The sequence below is a fragment of the Palaemon carinicauda genome, chromosome 39 (genome assembly GCF_036898095.1).
Source record: "Palaemon carinicauda isolate YSFRI2023 chromosome 39, ASM3689809v2, whole genome shotgun sequence".
NCBI lineage: Eukaryota > Metazoa > Arthropoda > Malacostraca > Decapoda > Palaemonidae > Palaemon > Palaemon carinicauda.
The window spans coordinates 47,860,888-47,882,887 of NC_090763.1; the positions used below are offsets into that span (position 1 = coordinate 47,860,888).

The following is a 22,000-nucleotide window of genomic DNA, read 5'->3' on the forward strand; positions in this document are numbered from 1 at the left end:
TAATAATGATAATAATAATTAGAATAATAATAATAATGATAATGATATGATAATAATAATAATAATGATGATTCTGTGATAACAATAATGATAATATGATAATAATAATGATAATAATAATTAAAATGATAATAATAATAATAATGATACGATAATAATAATAATGATTATAATATGATAAGATTAATAATAATAATAATAATAATAACAATACAGTGGGGATTTACCAAACAATAATTAATTAAAAAGAAAAAACAACATATACTGCAAATCTTTCATGCCCACCAATAATGAAAATGTCCAATACTTAAAAAGTTAAATATAATTGAAAGAATCCTGAAAAACATCGTGGAATATCATCGCCCCGGTTTCTCTATAAGCATAATTTATAAATCCAACACAAAATACAAGAGTCTTCTTTTCACAGTATAAAGAAATAAAATCGAAAAGGAAAGGTTACTGGCTCTACCCTGTCAACCATCCAAGCGTTAATAAAACTTGTAACAAACCATACTAGTCTTGTATAAGCAGCAATGGGTTATAATGGATGGTGGCAGAATACCAACAGAGGGAGTAAGCGTCTTAATCTTGGTGTACAACTCTAACTACCATAGCAGAGTGTTGTTTTTAAAGAGATGAGTTATGAAGAGATAAAATTCTGTGGTTATTATATTTCTTTCTAGTGACAAAGTAGGATGTGTGTGCGTCCGTGTATGATTGTGTATAATAAGCAAAAACTAATTTATGCTCAAATGCTTGGAAGCAATACCCCTACAAATATTTCTTTGGGTTACTTTTGTAATTGCCAAAAAAAAAAACTATTATCATTATTATTATTATCATTATTATTATTATTATTATTATTATTACTAGCTAAATTACAACCCTAGTTGGAAAAGCCAGATGCTATAAGTCCAAAAGCTCCAACAGGAAAAATATCCTAGTGAGGAAAGGAAATAAATAAACGATATAAAAAAGTAATGAAAATTATAATAAAATACTTTAAAAACATTAACAACATTAAAACATATCTAATTTATAAACTATAAAAGACTCGTGCAAGCCTGTTCAACATAAAAACATTTGCTGCGAGTTTGAACTTATGAAGTTCAACCGATTCAAAAAGAGAAAAAAATAAAAAAAGGAACAAATGTTGGTGATATTGCCTCCCCCAAAAATAGTGAGCTTCGGGCGAGTCCAATGTAAATTTGACATTTGAAGTAGAACTTCCTCCCACATCCAGAGAGAGAGAGAGAGAAGAGAGAGAGAGAGAGAGAGAGAAAGAGAAGAGAGAAAATCTTTAAAGGTGCAGTATTATTTATATTTGAAAAGATAACATAAGTTTTACGGAACATAGAAAAAAATATTCCTTATAACGTACAGATCGACGAGAGACAGTGCTGTAAATAATAATAATAATAATAATAATAATAATAATAATAATAATAATAATAATAATAATAATAATAATATGCTTGCAGTTGTGCTTTCCATAATTATGATACTGAGGACATTTCAGGACATTCAGGATTCCACACCACATATTGTCAAATCCACATTATCGAAGCACAAAACAAATAAGTCTTCGGTTTCCTCTTGAAAACCTTAATATCTTCAGTCTTTCGGATGTACCGAAAGTTGTTGCCCGATGTTGTCTTGACATTACTTGAATGGGTGACCACCAAGAAATATAAGCTTGTAATACATCAGACATTTGAACATTAGCTGTGGTCGCTAATCCGCACCCCATAAATAGTTGCAGAGAAAAATTCAGATAAATGACTTACTTTCTTGCCACATCCTCTAACGAAAAAAGGCATGTAAAAAGGCATGTATATATATATATATATATATATATATATATATATATATATATATATATATATATATATATATATATATACATATATATATATATATATATATATATATATATATATATATATATATATATATATATATATATATCTATGTGTGTGTGTGTGTGTGTGTGTGTATAATGTGCGTACGCATGTTTAATTCGAACGGACACATTTGTTGAGTGCAAGACAGACAGGTCAATTAAGAAATAACCACGATCGATAGATTGGGACCATGGATTAGATGAGAAAATAAAAGACTAATAATCGGTTAATAGATGACCAAATGACCAAGACTACTATCTAAATATTGGCCTTTAAGCACGACTCTACTCTTTCATTCATTTACATACGAAGTTCAAGGCCTTGATGCTACCAATTCCTACCGCATGGTTGGCGATAGACGGTATAGAACCTACTCTTTAGGCCTAGGCAAGAAATTCTCCATTTCTAACATGGTTTAGACTTCAGAGAGCTACCACTTTACACATCCGACGAGAGCGGGAAATTGGGAATGCCACGGCCACTTGATATTGGCCCACCAGACGAGCCGCGTATTTTTAAATCTTGGCAAATAACCACCTGTTGGGAGACAAGACACTTACTCTGCCTCGTATTGTACCCTTCCTGTTTTCGCATCTAGTCCTTTCATTTATTATGTTACCTTTCGAATTCTGTATTATTTTAATGGTTTACCTTAACAAGTGAGTATATTAGGACATTTATATTTTTGTGTCCTCTCCGAGGTGAAAATGAAATGCAATTCAGAAACTAGTTTGAGCTAATAATAGTATTTTCGTTTTTATTCTGCATCAACTGATACTTTGCATTACCAGTTAACAATATACCCTTAAAGGGGTAACGTTTACAAGACTTTTTCCATTTTCTCCTATGAGGAAAATAAGAATCAATACAGGAGGAAAATTCATGTGAATTTTCCCGCTTTTGTCGACATATCAAATAAAAAGTTGTGCTATGATTCAGTTAACGCCAGTTTGATGAAGTATGCATTGCTACCAGGAAATACTATGTTGTAGCGCATACTGATGGTATATAATAGGTTCAGGTTCATACACACATACAATTGTAAATTATACACATGGGTAATATATATATATATAATATATATATATATATATATATATATATATATATATATATATATATATATATATATATATATATATATATATATATAAGGTTGTATGTGTTTTAGTTAGCATTAATATAATACTTTATGTATTGTTACCAGGAGAGACTATATATATATATATATATATATATATGTATATATATATATATATATATATATATATATATATATATATATATATACATATATATATATATATATATATATATATATATATACATATATATATATGTATATATATATATATATATATATATATATATTACCTGCTAAGCTACAACCCTAGTTGGAAAAGCAGGATGCTATAAGCCTATAACCCCGAGGGCTCCAACAGGGAAAATAACCCAGTGAGGAAAGGAAATAAGGAGACTACGAGAAGAAATTAACACAAAATAAAATATTCTGAGAACAGTATCAACATTAAAATAAACCTTTCATATGTAAACTATAACAACTTTAAAAAAACAAGAGGAAGAGAAATTAGATAAATTAGTGTGCTCGAGTGTAGCCTCAAGCAAGAGAATTCTACCCCAAGACAGTGAAAAAACCATGGTTTTGAGGCTATGTCACTATCCAAGACCAGAGAACAATCGTTTGATTTTGGAGTGTCCTTCTCTTAGAAGAGCTGTTTACCATAGCTAAAGAGTCTCCTCTGTCCTTAGCAAGAGGAGAGTAGCCACTGAAGAATTACATTGTACTAGTTTAATCCTTGAGCGACGAAGAATTGTTTGGTAATCTCAGTGTTGTCAGGTGTATAAGGACATAAGAGAATATGTAAAGAATAGGCCAGACTATTCGATGTGTGTGTGTAGACAAAAGGAAAATGAGCCGTAACCAGAGAGAAGCATCCAATGTAGTTCTGTTTGGCCAGTCAAAGGACCCAATAACTCTTGCAGTAGCACCTCAATGGGTGGCTGGTGCCCTGGTCAATCTACTCTCTCTCTCTCTCTCTCTCTCTCTCTCTCTCTCTCTCTCTCTCTCTCTCTCTCTCTCTCTCTCTCTCTCTATATATATATATATATATGTGTGTGTGTGTGTGTTGAAGCATTAAGAGAAAAGTGAGATTAGAGATATGCAGAGATCTGTAGTAGTAAAATATTTATCCTTGATCAAAGGCTGGATCGGAGTATTTTGAGATGGCTTGGTTATGTAGAAAGAATGAATGACATGTTGGTGTAAAAATGTGCAATTCGCGGGGTAGGTAATGACAAGGTTGAGCAAGAATAAGGTGAATGGCACCCCATTCTAAATTCCCCAAGTCAACAATAACACTTTAGTCATAATATTCTCCTAGTATAGAATTCCACCGGATCTTAAAACACCAACGTAACTGGCACATTATAATCTCTATAATCCTAGAAGCTTATGATGGAACGCGTAAGGCAGTCCAAAAGAACTATAGCTCATTAAACTCGGCCAAGATACGTCTCTTAAAAAGAGATAAATAAGTGTTTTCATTGATGATCGTTAGTGCACATCGGACAATTTCCTGGCGCGTAATAACTGCGATGAAAATAACACACTAAAGACATTCCTGCTCTTAAATTTGAAGCTAATGATCTCTTCATCATTTTTGTATTGTACCATCATCTCTATTAGTTTTTAATAATTTTTTTACATCACTGTTGATAAAATGGTTGACATGACCACAGCCATAGCTGGACTATCATTTTGTTTTTAAAAATAAAGAAGGGTAACATAAATATATATTTTTTTCCAAAAAATAATTTTGAAAAAAAGATTGTAAATATTTGCATTCATAATCTAATTATTGAAAGATACAGGTAGCCACCACACAAATGATGTAACTTTTGTATTATAATAAAAACTGGCCTCTGTTACCCGTTGTTATTATTAGATAAGAACTAAACAAACCAAAAAAGGCCTTAAACTTGCTAAACAAGTTTCTAAGGGAAGGTCATTGACGGCAAAAAGATAAGACTGAGTAGAAGTAAAGTAACATACACAAAAAATCTTCAACATTGGATCCTTCTCTCTGGTTACGGCTCATTTTCCTTTTGGCTCATTTTCCTTTTGCCTATACAATCACACACCGAATAGTCTGGCCTATTCTTTACATATTCTCCTCTGTCCTCATACACCTGACAACACTGAGATTACCAAACAATTCTTCTTACTGCACTGTAATTGTTCTGTGTCCACTTCCTCTTGGTAAGGGTAGAAGAGACTCCTTAGCTATGGTGAGCAGCTCTTCTAGGGGAAGGATACTCCAAAATCAAACCATTGTTTCCTAATCTTGGGTAGTGCCATAGCCTCTGTACCATGGTCTTTCACTGTCTTGGATTAGAGTTCTCTTGCTTGTGGATACATTCGGGCACACTGTTCAATCTTATATCTTATTCCTCTTCCTCTTGTGTTGTTATTATTATTTCAATATTGCTGCTGTTCTTAAAATATTTTATTTTTCCTTGTTCCCTTTCCTCACTGAGCTATTTTCCCTGTTGGAGCCCCTGGGCTTATAGCATCCTGCTTTTCCAACTAGGGTTGTAGCTTAGCAAGTAATAATAATAATATGATTAAAAGATCAATAAGAATAACGAAATAAGTTGAGGCAATAGAACAAAATACATTAAATCAAAGAGTAAAACCTCTCTGATATTTTTCGACTATCAAAACCCTTATCAATGCATGGATGACTTTCACAGCCATACAACGTAAGAAATAAAAGTTTGTGCTCATGAGCTGGAGAGGCAATAGTTAAACTTTTCAAAGGCGTGAGATCCTTCCCCATAGCCTGAGTCATCATCACATATCCTTCCCCTTAAGAGGATTAGACTGGTAAGGTCTACTCGGGGTGCAGATATCTATGGTATCTACGGATACGTCCCTGATTATACACGATATCTTCAGATAGTCGTTACGGGGGTTAGAACCCCGTGATACCTGACGGATATTCTCTTATAATATCAATCGCTGAAATATTATACAGTAAGGGATTAACTGGTGGTGAGGTGTGGGACAGAGGTAGATGGAGAAAGCTGACCAGAAACATTGACCCCACATATTAGTGATTAAAGATGTAGACAGAGAAGAAGAAGAAGAATTATTATACAGTAGGAAGCTGCCGGAGGGAACTTCCATCAGGACGACATGGTTATCTCACCCAAAAATAGATTTTTCCTACGTCAAAATCCCTTTTATACTGTATTCTAAGCCCTCTTGGATAACATTATTCACGAATGACAGCAAATACCTTTAAGCACCATACTGAACAAGAGTACGAATATTTCTATTCACATAATAAATGTATACAGAATAAAAACAATAATGCTCTGTATTGTAGTCGTAGTAGAAACAACAACAACAACAATAATAGTAATAATAATGAAAATAATAATAGAGTACAAGACCACCAATATTCTCTCTCTCTGGAACCCTACTCTAGTTGCACAAGTTCATTTTTCTATTTACTGCCATCTCATTCCGATACAAAGTAATGAATACAATATAAAATGTAACCATGCTTAGAATCTCTCTCTCCTAACACACACACACACACACACACACACATATATATATATATATATATATATATATATATATATATATATATATATATATATATATATATATCATCATAATCATTAGTCATAGCTAGTCCAGTGCAGGACAAGGGCATCAGCCATGACTTTTTACTGCTGCTTATTTACATTCTTTTTATGCCAGTCTATACCCACAAACTTTCTTAGTTCGTCACACCATCGTCTATTTTTCCTTTCCCTGGTTCGTTTGCTATCTCTAGGGACCCATTCCGTTATTCATCTTGTCCATCTATTATTTGTCCTTCTCATTTCATGTCCATCCCACGTCCATGTATTTTTCTTACTTATTTGAATATCCTCTACTTTAATTTGATCTCGTATCCATACTGCTATTTTTTCTGTTTCTTAGTGTTATTCCCATCATCAACCATTTACTCCTCTATGGGTTCAAATTTCAAAATTTCTTTCTGCAATATATTTATGCCACAGTTTCCTACACGCAAAAATTAGGGTTCTCTTGGTGATGCTTCCCAAGCTTTATCACTAATTTTGAGGCAACTTACAATGTTGAAATGTTTCTTCCAAAACTGTTGAAAGATGAGCTTTGTTGCTTTGGTGACCTTGAAATAGCTGGAACATTGCCTTCATGAAGTTTTCTAAAATTAGGTACCAACTGCTGATCCATGTATTGGAAAAGTAAAGTGGTGTTGTGTGGCAGGAACTTGATTTTGATGATGAACTTGAGTTTCTCCATCAGGGTGTCTTCAATTGCTGGAGGATGTCCAGGAATATTGTCCAAAGGCAACAAGTCTAGGAGTGGAAGGTTCTTGCCCATGAGGTACTTCTTTATTTCAGGACTAAAATCCTCATTGACCCATTCCACAAACAAAATGCATGCCACCAAAGACAGGTTGTTTGACCTCCACATAACATTTAGTTGTTTCTTCTCGACCTTATACTTCTTAAAGGCTCCTGGATTCCCCAAGTAATACACCAGAAGTTTGATTTTGGAATCCCCGATGGCATTAGCACAGAACAGCAAGATTAGATGGTTGTTTCAGGGGCTAGTGATCGAAAATTGCCTTCTATTCTGCAGTAATTAGGATCCTTCTGTGCACCTTCTTCCAAAAACGACTGGTCTGGTCTCAGTTGAACACTTACCGTGGCATGTAAGACCAGGAATCCACAAAGCTTATAAATTTGGAAAATAATTTCTCTGCTGCCTCACATCAGAGCTCACACCCTCACCATATCGCACAACACTACATGGATCCTTGTTCTTCTCTTGAAGTTTTCGAACCAACTACGGCTTGCTTTGAATTTTTATTAATCTTTGTCGGTTGAGGTACCTGGCTCTTTTAACAAGGTCAGCATTCAAAAACTTTGCCTTTTCACAAATTTTGTTCTCAGTTATCGTATCCCCTGCTGGCTGTCTTTTTAATCCACAGGAGAAGGAAATTCCCTTAGTTATAAAAAACATGTGGCTGTTGTTTTGTCAATGACAGCACCCGTTTCACATCAATTGCTTTTATTTCTTCTTTCTTCTTCAGGACTGTGCTTATAGTGGATGTTGTACCATTGTACATTTTTGACAGGTCTGCTACACACATACTTTTACCATGGTTCTCAGTAAATTCTTTTTTTTCCACCTCTTAAGGTAATCACTTTCTTTTTTCTTGTTTCTTAATTGTCTTGGGGCCATTGTCTAGATACTGAACTTACTGTTAACTTGATGCTGAACAATTGCAATCACAATTCTGTAAAAATCATATGGTCACAACTTTATAAAAGAACACTGCTAAAGACAAGGTGATGCTGCTACTACTAACTCGGAGCAAATGAATTAGTTAAGATCCGAGGTAATTACAGGCAAAACAAAATTGCGTAAAAATCACATGAACAATGCATGGGTGGCATATGGGTACTGCAAGACTTTTTCTGAACAGCTCATGCAAGTTTCGCTTATATTTTTCAACCAAAAATGTAAATATAAACAAAAATCTTTGCTAGCAGGCCGACACATTGGACGCATGCCAAAATGAAATTTTGCGGTCGTATACCCAAATGAACGTGTTCCCAGTTACAGTACTCATAAACTGAAGTATTGCTGAATATATATATATATATATATATATATATATATATAAATATATATATATATATATATATATATATATATATATGATCAACATTATTTTCTATTTCAACTTATATTTCAGTCTTAGAGGTGATCATTTATCATCTAGCGCCAAGATCACAAAAATCGAACAAAGAACCGTTTTTTCTTGGTTTCGAATATTAACTAAAGGTCATGAAACTGAATAAGATTGTGTAACTCATTAGAATAGCTTTCTTGCTAATAGATATTAATTTCAATTTATACACATATTGGGTTTACATTTAGAGGGTGCTTAACCAGATGTTTACTCTAAACAATTAAATCAGACTGCAAACTTACTTATTTAAAGCTAAACATATGTCAATGGATACTGCTATTTAAATCCATCAGAATGAAGGATAAGTCATGGATTAAAGACTGTTTACAATGGACGTATGAATATTATCTTTATTATTATAATAACTATTAGGAGTTAAATTCACACATGTAATATGTTACTAGTTCATCATAATTTTCTTTTCAGGTGTCGCCCCATCCCTGTACCTGTGATACTGCCTGAATATTCCCGTCAATCCAAAGGAACTACTGTCGGTACATAAACCATGATGCTTTCTCCCGCATTCAAACGGGGCTGTAAAGTATCCTGTATGGTAAGGGCCAAGCAGTCTACTAGTCGAAGAGAGAGAAAAACCGCTACGATCACGAATGACGAATAACTAGAACGAGAGCACAGTTGGAATGTTATCAAAGAAGATGCTAATGTAAAAAGAAGCCTTTCAGGGGCCAACACATCATTTCAATTCAGCAAAATAAGGAATGATAACTTTTTTTAGATGCCATCGCTAATTGTTTTTTATCTGAAGATGTTGCATGAATGATCCCAACCTTCATTTTCACATTTTTCAGCATATTGTGTAGGTCATTTAACTTCTCCTTTCTTGACATAATACACTGTAGATTATAAATACCTGTCAAATAGTTTAACATGTCATTCTAGATCATCATAGCTTTCTAGATAAAGTTAACATTTCACTTATCAATAAAAAAAACCACTAATTTACAGTCAAGGAATGACTAGTTTGTTTTTACAGTAGTCAAAGACACTAACAGGCGCCTTGATGACAGGTGCTGAGAATTCCACATCTATAACCAGGTATCTTACTGCCAGTGTTTTTCAAGCTTTAAATGTAAAATAATTCTCAGTTCAGGCAATGTGTATGAATTGTATATTATACAACTGCTTTCTACTGTCAAAATGTTTTCATGTATGTATCCTCCCAGAATGCTAAATATTGTATGTATGAATGTCCCCAAATTTACTTTGTTGTTTAGTTGTTTATAATAAATGTTAAGGGTTAAACATTTTTTATTTAATGAAGCCTCCTTTTCCTAAGGTCAGGATTACACAATGTTATTTAAGTCATTATTTCCATTAGCATTTGCACATAAAACATACAGCATTTATACCCGATGTACAGTAAGGCGATTTACAATGTAGATTGAATGTTACCCTTATAAAGGTACTTACTGTATATACTTCTGATATACATAATAAACATGATAAAATAAATACAACCTGCTATCATTTTATAAAAAACACATCTACATAAATAGGCCTCCATGTGAAGTAGAGAGAGCTTACTGTCCAGTACTGCACGTAAAACAGAAGAAAATGTGTAGTTTTCAACAATAAAATTCACGGCGCAATAAACTGTAATATGTTATTTTCATTAGTAAAATAAATTTTTTAATATACTTACCCGATGATCATATAGCTGTCAGCTCTGCTGCCCGACAGAAAAACCTACGGGCGGAATACGCCAGCGATCGCTATACAGGTGGGGGTGTACATCAACAGCGCCATCTGTCGAGTAGGTACTCAAGTACTCTATGTCAACACAGAACCAATTTTCTCCTCGGTCCACTGGGTCTCTATTGGGGAGGAAGGGTGGGTCCTTTAATTTATGATCATCGGGTAAGTATATTCAAAAATTTATTTTACTAATGAAAATAACATTTTTCAATATTAAACTTACCCGATGATCATATAGCTGATTCACACCCAGGGGGGTGGGTAGAGACCAGCATATATGTTAACCTTAAGAGCTAAGTATTCCGTATTTCATTTTAGCAGTTATTCAAAATAACAAACATAAAATTAATAAGTACCCGGTAAGGAAGTCGACTTGAACAATTACTCTGCCTTTTTAAGTACGTCTTCCTTACTGAGCCTCGCGATCCTCACAGGATGCTGAGCGACTCCTAGGAGCTGAAGTATGAAGGGCTGCAACCCATACTAAAGGACCTCATCACAACCTCTAATCTAGGCGCTTCTCAAGAAAGAATTTGACCACCCGCCAAATCAACCAGGATGCGAAAGGCTTCTTAGCCTTCCGGACAACCCAAAAAACAACAATAAAAAGCATTTCAAGAGAAAGATTAAAAAAGGTTATGGGATTATGGGAATGTAGTGGCTGAGCCCTCACCCACTACTGCACTCGCTGCTACGAATGGTCCCAGGGTGTAGCAGTTCTCGTAAAGAGACTGGACATCTTTAAGGTAAAATGATGCGAACACTGACTTGCTTCTCCAATAGGTTGCATCCATTACACTCTGCAGAGATCTGTTTTGTTTGAAGGCCATTGAAGTTGCGACAGCTCTAACTTCATGTGTCCTTACCTTCAGCAAAGCATGGTCCTCCTCATTCAGATGGGAATGAGCTTCTCGAATTAAAAGCCTGATATAATAAGAAACTGCATTCTTCGACATTGGTAAAGAAGGTTTCTTAATGGCACACCATAAAGCTTCTGATTGTCCACGTAATGGCTTAGTCCGTTTCAAATAGTACTTAAGAGCTCTTACTGGGCATAGTACTCTTTCTTGTTCATTTCCAACCAAACTAGCAAGGCTTGGAATTTCGAACGATTTGGGCCAAGGACGAGAAGGAAGTTCGTTTTTGGCTAAAAAACCAAGCTGTAAGGAACATGTAGCCGTTTCAGATGTAAATCCAATGTTCCTGCTGAAGGCGTGTATCTCACTGACTCTTTTAGCTGTTGCTAAGCAGACGAGGAAAAGAGTTTTCAAAGTGAGATCTTTAAAAGAGGCTGATTGCAGTGGCTCGAACCTTGCTGACATAAGGAATCTTAGTACCACGTCTAAGTTCCAACCTGGTGTGGCCAACCGACGCTCCTTCGTGGTCTCAAAAGACTTAAGGAGGTCCTGTAGATCTTTGTTGTTGGACAGATCTAAGCCTCTGTGACGGAAGACTGCTGCCAACATGCTTCTGTAACCCTTGATCGTGGGAGCTGAAAGGGATCTTTCCTTCCTTAGAAGGTAGTAGGTTGGCCAGGGCACCAGCTGCCCGTTGAGATACTACCACTAGAGAGGTATTGGATCCTTTGACTGGCCAGACAGTATTGCATTGGACCCCTCTCTCTAGTCACGGCTTATTTTTCTTTGCCTACACTTACACAGAATAGTCTGGCCTATTCTTTACATATTCTCGTCTTTCCTCATTCATCTGACAACAATGAGATACTTAACACTTCTTCACCCAAAGGGTTAATTACTGCACTGCAATTTGTTCAGTGTACTTTCCTCTTGGTTAGGGTAGAAGAGACTCTTTAGCTATGGTAAGCAGCTCTTCTAGGAGAAGGACACTCCAAAATTAAACCATTGTCCTCTAGTCTTGGGTAGTGCCATAGCCTCTGTACCATGGTCTTCCACTGTCTTGGGTTAGAGTTCTCTTGCTTGAGGGTACACTCGGGCACACTATTCTATCTTTTTTTTTTTCTTCCTCTTGTTTTTTTGAAATGGTGTGTTGGGCAGGCTTAATAGAAGGGCCATGGATGCCTGATGGTTTATCAAGAGGTTGTCTTTTCCTTTTTCTGATTTTTTCTTCTCAAAACCATCCTTACTGTCCTCCCTTCAGTTGAAGTGGCTATCCTGGAGGGTATTTAGCCTTGCATGGTGTATCGGCTCCTCCATGTTGACCAGTTTTTCCGACTTTTTACTATAGTCTATGGATATCATCAATCACTTTTATTATTATTCTGTACATATTGTTTTTGTTTTAATTCTTGTTAATCTAGTTTTTAAGTATGATGTGTCTTTTTTATTTCTATTAATTCTTATACTGTCTGGAGACATTGAGCGAAATCCGGGACCAGTACGTCCTAGATTTCGTCAATGTCGTCTTCTGTATTGCAATATTCGTGGTCTTCATGCAAATATCCGAGACCTTACAGTTGCGTTCAGACAGTATGATATTCTTTTGTGCTCAGAAACTTTGGTTTCTAATATGAGGCACTCATCTGAGCTCCTTATAACTGGTTTTAAGAAGCCAATAATGCTGAAACGTGATTCCATTCCTAGGGCCAGGGGAATGGTGGTGTATATTAGGACCGAGTACCCTGCTTCTCATAAGTCCTGCTATCAATGTGGATGTCATGAGATTCAGGTAATAAAAGTTTGTGGCAGGCATAACAACTTTTATTTGTGTTCAATCTACCGGAATCCAGACATGGATGATTCTATCTTCGATTGTCTTCTTACCATTATGGCTAAGATACAAGAAGATGATAGAAAGGCTTCGTTTGTCTTTGTTGGTGATTTTAATGCTCACCATAGGGAGTGGTTGAGTTCTATCTCTCCTACCGATCGCCATGGCTTAAGAGCTTTAGACTTTGCCTCGGAATCAGGCTGTGAGCAAATCATAAATGAAGCTACTCACAGGTCTGGTAATTGCTTGGACCTCGTATACACTGACTCCCCTGGCGTTATAACTAGTAAGGTTGGTTCTCCAGTCGGGACTTCTGATCATGCCTTGATTTCATTATTAGTGAAGACTGAGCAGCCTGTCCCTGATATATCATATTCTTGTAAAATTTATATGAAATCCCAAGCAGACTGGAATGGGATTTTGCATGATCTTTTGTGCTTGAATTGGTCACAATTATATAATAGTGTAGATCCTGTTGTCCCTTTGAATGAGAATCTAGTCAACATAATTGATAGGCGTATCCCTTCTCGTGTGCTAAGGTACCGAATGAAGGACAAACCGTGGTTCAATGATGATTGTAGACGTGCTTATTTGGAGAAGCAGGAGGCCTATCACCTTTGGAAGGGTAACAGATCAGATTTGAACTGGAACAACTATACTCAGCTTCGAGCTTTTGCTCAGAGAGTTTATGCCTCAAGTGAAAAGGAGTACAATTTAATCATAAAGGAAACCCTCTCTGGTACAACTCAGGAACATAAATGGTGGTCTACCCTTAAATCTGCACTCTTTGGTGTAGATGCAACAGTTCCTCCTTTACTTAAACCAGATGGCTCCGTCACTCACTGTCCAAAGGAAAAGGCAACCCTTTTGGCTGATGTTTTTGACAGTAAACAGAGTAATGAAAAACTTGAACTTCCTCATTCCTGTTTTCCTGAGGCTAAACTAACTAGTTTAGCTTTTCGATCTCGTGAGATTAAAGCTCTGTTGATGGACCTTGATGCTTATGGAGGTGTAGACCCAAATGGTATTTTTCCTTTGTTTTTTATAAAGACAGCAGATTTCTTAGCTCCAAAGTTATCTGTTATTTTACGCAAGTTAGCAAGAAGAGGAGCTTTTAGCACTAGTTGGAGAATTGGTAATGTTACTCCTCTATGTAAATGTGTTTGTGGTAGCTCAAGTCCCACTGATTACCGCCCAATTTCCATAACTCCCATATTATCTAAAGTTTTTGAACGTCTTCTGGCAAAACGTCTTAATAGGTTTGCTGAAGGTAATCATCTATTCCCTAGTTTGCAATTTGGTTTTCGGAAAGGCCTTGGAGCATGTGATGCCCTTCTTACAATCTCCAATGCAGTACAGAAATCCCTTGATTGTGGTCGGGAAGTTCGTATGATTGGCCTTGATTTTAGTGCTGCCTTTGACCGTGTTAATCATGAGGCCCTTGTTTTCAAACTGAAACAGTTGGGAGTGGGTGGGTCGTTTCTTAGCATTATTATTGATTTTTTAAGTAGTAGATCTCAAAGAGTTGTTGTTGATGGGCACCATAGTGAGTATAGGAATGTGATATCCGGTGTTCCACAGGGTAGTGTTCTTGGCCCATTACTTTTCATACTATATACACATGACATGTGGTTTGGCCTAGAAAATAAGCTTGTTGCATATGCAGATGATGCTACTCTCTTTGCATCAATTCCATCCCCTGAATGTAGATCTGGGGTTGGTGAATCCCTTAATAGAGATTTAGCTAAAATTAGTGCATGGTGCAAATTATGGGGTATGAAGTTGAATCCTAACAAAACTCAAAGTATGATTGTAAGTAGGTCAAGGACGGTGGCTCCTCAACATCCGGATCTCAGTATTGATAATGTTTCTTTAAATTTGTATGACTCTTTCAAAATTTTAGGCGTGATTCTTGACAGCAAATTTACTTTTGAGAAACATATAAGGTCTGTGTCTTCTTCAATTGCACAAAAAATTGGCTTATTGAGAAAGTCTTTTAAGATATTCGGTGATCAATCTATTCTGAAGAAATGTTTTAATTCTTTTATTCTACCTTGTTTTGAGTATTGTTCTCCTGTCTGGTCTTCAGCTGCTGATTCTCATCTTAATTTGTTGGACAGAAACTTACGGTCTATTAAATTTCTTATTCCTGATCTAGATATTAATCTCTGGCACCGTCGATCAATTAGTTCATTATGCATGTTGCATAAGATTTTTCATAACTCTGACCATCCTTTACATTCAGATCTCCCTGGACAATTCTATCCTGTTCGTAATACTAGGCAGGCAGTTAATTCTAATAGCCAGGCCTTCTCCATCATAAGACTCAATACTACGCAGTACTCTAGAAGTTGTATTCCAGCTGTTACCAAGTTGTGGAATGATCTTCCTAATCGGGTTGTTGAATCAGTAGAACTTCAAAAGTTCAAAGTTGGAGCAAATGCTTTTTTGTTGACCAGGCGGACATGAGTCTTTTTATAGTTTATATATGACATATTTGTTGTTGACGTTGTTAATAGTTTATATATGATATATCTCTTTTGACATTACTTTTTTTAGAATGATTTATTGTTAATTTGTTCTCTTCAGTTATTTATTTCCTTATTTCCTTTCCTCACTGGGCTATTTTTCCCTGTTGGAGCCCCTGGGCTTGTAGCATCTTGCTTTTCCAATTAGGGTTGTGGCTTGGATAGTAATAATAATAATAATTAGGTATAACAGGAAGTCCGCTATCTGAGTTACAGAGGTACTGGTTGAGGATACTGATTTGGACTTGCACCAACTTCGGAAGACTTCCCACTTCGACTGGTAGACTTTGAGAGTGGATGTCCTCCTAGCTCTAGCAATCGCTCTGGCTGCCTCCTTCGAAAAGCCTCTAGCTCTCGAGAGTCTTTCGATAGTCTGAAGGCAGTCAGACGAAGAGCGTGGAGGCTTGGGTGTACCTTCTTTACATGCGGCTGACGCAGAAGGTCCACTCTTAGAGGAAGTGTTCTGGGAACGTCTACTAGCCATTGCAGTACCTCGGTGAACCATTCTCTCGCGGGCCAGAGGGGAGCAACCAACGTCAACCTTGTCCCTTCGTGAGAGGCGAACTTCTGCAGTACTCTGTTGACAATCTTGAACGGGGGGAACGCATAAAGGTCTAGATGGGACCAATCCAGAAGAAAGGCATCTATGTGAACTGCTGCTGGGTCCGGAATCGGTGAACAATAATTTGGGAGCCTCTTGGTCATCGAGGTTGCAAACAGATCTATGGTGGGTTGGCCCCACAATGCTCATAGTTTGTTGCATACATTCTTGTGAAGGGTCCACTCTGTTGGGATGATTTGACCCTTCCGGCTGAGGCGGTCTGCCATGACATTCATGTCGCCTTGAATGAACCTCGTTACAAGGGATATGTTTCGATCTCTTGACCAGGTGAGGAGGTCCCTTGCGATCTCGTACAACTTCATCGAATGAGTCCCTCCTTGCTTGGAGATGTACGCCAGTGCTGTGGTGTTGTCGGAGTTCACCTCCACCACCTTACCTAGAAGGAGGGACTTGAAGCTTCTCAAGGCCAGATGAACTGCCAGTAGCTCCTTGCAGTTGATGTGTAACTCGCTTTGAACCGCATCCCACGTGCCCGAGCATTCCCGACCGTCCAACGTCGCACCCCAGCCCGTGTCCGATGCGTCCGAGAAGAGAAGGTGGTCGGGGGTCTGAACAGCCAGTGGTAGACCCTCCCTGAGGAGAATGTTGTTCTTCCACCAAGGCAGTGACGACTTCATCTTCTCGGAAATAGGAACTGAGACCGCTTCTAGCGTCTTGTCCTTTCTCCAGTGAGCAGTTAAGTGAAATTGAAGGGGGCGAAGGTGGAGTCTCCCCAACGCGATGAACTGGTCCAGTGATGAAAGCGTCCCTATCAGACTCATCCACTGTCTGACTGAACACCGGTCCTTCTTCAGCATGGACTGGATGCATTCTTGGGCTTGACTGATTCTGGGGGCCGACGGAAAAGCCCGAAAAGCTTGACTCTGAATCTCCATTCCTAGGTAAACAATAGTTTGGGATGGGACGAGTTGGGACTTTTCTATATTGACCAGGAGACCCAATTCCTTGGTCAGATCTAGAGTCCACTGTAGATTCTCCGGACAGCGACGACTTGACGCAGCTCTTAAAAGCCAGTCGTCCAAATAGAGGGAGGCTCTGATGTTTGCTAAATGCAGGAATTTGGCAATATTCCTCATCAGTCTGGTAAAAACTAGAGGTGCCGTGCTTAGGCCAAAGCACAGGGCTTGGAACTGGTAGACGACCTTCCCGAAGACGAACCTTAGAAAAGGTTGGGAATCTGGGTGGATGGGGACGTGAAAGTACGCGTCCTTTAGGTCTAACGAGACCATCCAGTCTTCCTTCCTGACCGATGCTAGAACCGACTTTGTCGTCTCCATGGTGAACGTCTGCTTTGTGACAAAGACATTCAGAGAACTGACGTCTAGCACCGGTCTCCACCCTCCTGTCTTCTTCGGCACTAAGAAGAGGCGGTTGTAGAAGCCCGGGGATTGATGGTCCCGGACTATGACTACCGCTCCCTTTTGTAGTAAGAGAGACACCTCTTGCTGTAAAGCTAGCCTCTTTTCCTCCTCTCTGTACCTGGGAGAGAGGTTGATGGGAGTCGTTGCTAGTGGGGGCTTGCGCAAGAATGGAATCTTGTACCCCTCTCTGAGTAACTTCACAGACTGTACGTCTGCGCCCCTGTTCTCCCAGGCCTGCCAGTAGTTCTTGAGCCTGGCTCCCACTGCTGTCTGAAGAGGATGGCAGTCAGACTCTGCCTCTAGAGGACTTGGAACCCTTCTTCTTGCTCCCACGTTGACTTCCGGCACGAGCACCTCCTCTGCTGGAGGCTCTGCCACGAAAGGGCGGGATGAACCTAGAAGCTGGCGTGTCCATCCTAGGTCTAGGTACGGAGGGCAAAGGGGTGACTTTGCGTGCGGATGACGCCACCAGGTCATGGGTGTCTTTCTGGATCAAGGAGGCAGCAATCTCCTTGATCAACTCTTCAGGGAAGAGACACTTCGAGAGTGGAGCAAACATCAGCTCCGACTTTTGACATGGGGTGACTCCAGCTGATAAGAAGGAGCAAAGGTGATCTCGCTTCTTGAGTACCCCAGACACGAAAGAAGCCGCAAGCTCACTAGAACCATCCCGAATGGCTTTGTCCATGCAGGACATGATGAGCATGGAAGTCTCCTTATCCAAAGGGGAGGTCTTCCTGCTCAATGCTCCCAAACACCAGTCCAGGAAGTTAAAGACCTCGAAAGCGCGGAAAACTCCCTTCATAAGATGGTCCATGTCCGAAGGGGTCCAGCAAATCTTGGAGCGTCTCATCGCCAGCCTGCGGGGAGAGTCTACTAGACTTGAGAAGTCGCCCTGGGCAGAGGCAGGAACTCCCAAGCCGAGAACTTCTCCCGTGGCATACCAGACGCTAGATCTGGAAGCAAGCTTGACCGGGGGAAACATGAAGGATGTCTTTCCCAATTGCTTCTTAGACTGCAACCACTCTCCCAGTACCCTTAAAGCTCTCTTGGACGAGCGAGCGAGTACGAGCTTCGTAAAGGCAGGAGCTGCTGACTGCATGCCTAAAGCGAACTCAGAGGGAGGCGAGCGTGGTGCTGCAGACACAAACTGGTCTGGATACAAATCCTTAAAGAGCGCAAGCACTTTCCTAAAGTCTAAGGAGGGAGGCGTGGTCTTGGGTTCTTCGATGTCCGAGTGTTGGTCGTCAAGATGTGCAGCTTCGTCATCATCAGAGATACCATCGTCTGAATGTTGAGGAGGAAGAGGCAACGGAGTGGGCTGGACAGCTGAGTCCGGCAGCACGGGTGCATGCGTGGCTGCACTGGACCCAACATCATGCCACTGTTGGTCAGTCTGAGAACTGGCAACAACCAAAGCTGAGTGGGTGCGCAAAGAGTCTACTCCCGACTGTGGAAGGATAGCGGAGACCACCGTGGGTTGCGGAGGCTGACGCACCGCGTCAAAACACGGCAGCCTAACTCCACCCTCCTGTTGTTGTGGTAGCTCACGCACGGCAACGGAGTGCTCCGTGCGTCTGTGAGCGTCAGCATGCGTCTGGCAGGGTCGACTGCGCATGGGTGGAGGAGCTCTCACAGCCGGAGTGTGGGAGCAGGCAGCCTCAGCGTCTGCTGGGCGCACAACCGTGGCAGGTTGTAGGCTAACGGGTGCAGCGTCAACCTTCTCCGCAGCCGGAGTGTGGGAGCAGGCAGCCTCAGCGTCTGCTGGGCGCACAACCGTGGCAGGTTGTAGGTTAACGGGTGCAGCGTCAACCTTCTCCGCACGAAACTCCTGCATAACCGCAGCTAACTGAGTCTGCATAGACTGCAGTAAAGACCACTTAGGGTCTACAAAAGCGGCAACAGACGGAGCTACTGTCCGTTGTGACTGAGGGTCTACAACAGCGGGTGCGGCAACAGACGGAGTTACTGCCTGTTGCGGTACCGCTTTGCCTCTCTTGGGAGGTGTGCAGTCATCGGATGACTGCAGCGAGTCCGAACTGACCCAGTGGCTACACCTGGGCCGTTGGACTAGCTCGGAAGGGACCTTACGTTTAAGAGGCCGTGAGAACTTGGTCCATCGTTTCTGTCTAGAAACCTCTTCCGCAGATGAGGAATAAATGGGCTCACTCATCTTCTTGTGGGTGGGACGATCTCGGTAAGATACGTCCGAAACCACGGAGGGTACGTCTGTACGCTGATTAAAGCCTGTCAAACCCTTTGGTCGTACGACATTGCTTCTCCCCTGGGCTTGGGAGCTTGCAAGAGGTCCCGGACTGGGAGGACGACAGGCACGAACAGACGCACCCTCATGCGTAACACTGACACTTTTCACTGCACTGACACTCACTTCACTTCCCACTGCACTTTTACCTTTCAACTCTCTGACGTCAGCCATGAGTTGATTGCGGTCATTCGCCAATGACTCGACTCTCTCACCTAGAGCCTGAATGGCACGCATCATATCCGCCATTGAAGGTTGATGAGAGCTAGCAGGGGGGTCGGGTGCAACCACTACAGGGGAAGGAATAGGTTGAGGGGCATGGGGAGAGGAAAAATCAATTGAGCGAGACGAACTCCTCCTGATCCTATCCTTCTCTAGCCTACGTGCATATTTCAGGAATTCTTGAAACCCGAATTCCGAAAGCTCAGCGCATTCCTCACATCGATCTTCCAATTGACAGGCTTTACCCCTACAATTGGAACAAACGGTGTGCGGATCAATAGAGGCCTTCGGAAGACGCCTTGAACAGTCCCTAGCGCTACATTTCCTGTACTTGGGGACTTGAGAAGGGTCAGACATCTTGAATTAGTCAAAGGGGGGAATTCAAAATCTATCCAAGTCGTCAACAAATAATCCAAATCCAAAAAAGAATGCAAGGAAGTATTGAAGATAACTTCTGCACAGCGATAGCTAATAACTAGAGATGAATACTTCACCAAATAACGTGAAAATCAATCCAGAAAACAAGAGCGTATTCAGTAGGTCTTGCCGGTGACACGACAGAGAGAAAATTGGTTCTGTGTTGACATAGAGTACTTGAGTACCTACTCGACAGATGGCGCTGTTGATGTACACCCCCACCTGTATAGCGATCGCTGGCGTATTCCGCCCGTAGGTTTTTCTGTCGGGCAGCAGAGCTGACAGCTATATGATCATCGGGTAAGTTTAATATTGAAAAATTAATAATATGAAGGCAATAATAATACTGTAGTTACTTTATCTTGAAGTAAGAAACTGTCACTCTTACTGGCTACAGATGAGGGTGGAGTTGGAAGTAAAACATTAACTGCTAAAGGAGGATGGCTTGGTTTAATAGTTGATGGCAAAAATTATACTATAATCATAGTTTTTATATGAAGATTTTTGTAAAACCTGACATTCATAGCAGTGGTTCTTTGGCGTCAAAATCAGATGATGACTCAGTAGTCTTTCTTTTTCTACTCTTAATAGGATCTGGTCTAATGTTTGTTGAATAGTGTTCCTTCTTTTGCCGTTGAAAATTGTCCTATGGTGGGATTTTATTTTTGTATTTAATATTTAAGAATGACTGACGTAAAGTCGGAACTGACGTACAGTAATCATTCACTTATCGTGAATGGTCCGCGATAGGTAAAAAAGTGCGAAGTAGCGTCTCCCCTATTTTTTAAATACGTACATTTTTTTGTGCACATGTACATGTGTATATAATAACAATAAGTGTATATTAATCCTATAAATATGTTTTTAGAACTTTTATTCTTATAACAAAATACATAACTCACCTCTAACAATGACGATGATCTTGATAAATGACGATTAAACACTTGTGCAGTATGATGGAGGTGAAGAAGATGAATATGATTTACTGCACAGGTTAATGATAGCTTTACTGCTCCTCAGGTGGATTGGTGACAGCAGCTTCTGATAGAGCTGAAGAAACTGCAGGTGGTGGCGTAGTGGCTCCGTGGTAAGCCGGAGAGGCAGCAGGAGGAGTATCTGACGTTTCTACAGGATGTTTTCGGCGCACTAGGAACAACCTGATGGGAAGTTTTTGTTGATGTTTTTACATCTGAGCAAAGATGCTGTTGTACAACGGCATTACACCGTAAATACGGTTACTGAATTCGATGGCTCTAACCATGTTATTGTCGATTTCTTGCACCCTTTGTTGCATGGCCCGTGCCATGTTGCAGAGCTCTTGCAGGTTGTCCAAGGTAAGACCCCATTCTTCAGCTTCGTTGTCGTCGTCGACGTCAGCTGCTGCTTCTTCTTCCTCACTCGCCGATCTTGTCCTTTCGACGAAGTCCTCGTCGGTTAGGGGCTCCGAGTGGC

At 39.7% G+C, this 22,000-nt stretch overlaps 1 long non-coding RNA gene across 1 annotated transcript in view; it reads left to right on the forward strand.

The window, feature by feature from the left end:
- Positions 1-9,988, forward strand: part of LOC137631169 (uncharacterized) — a 66,636-nt gene extending 56,648 nt beyond the window's left edge. The window contains exon 3 of the long non-coding RNA XR_011041870.1: positions 9,158-9,988. This is a non-coding gene — a long non-coding RNA (uncharacterized lncRNA). The remainder of the gene's footprint in view (positions 1-9,157) is intronic.
- The last annotated feature ends 12,012 nt before the right edge of the window (positions 9,989-22,000 follow it).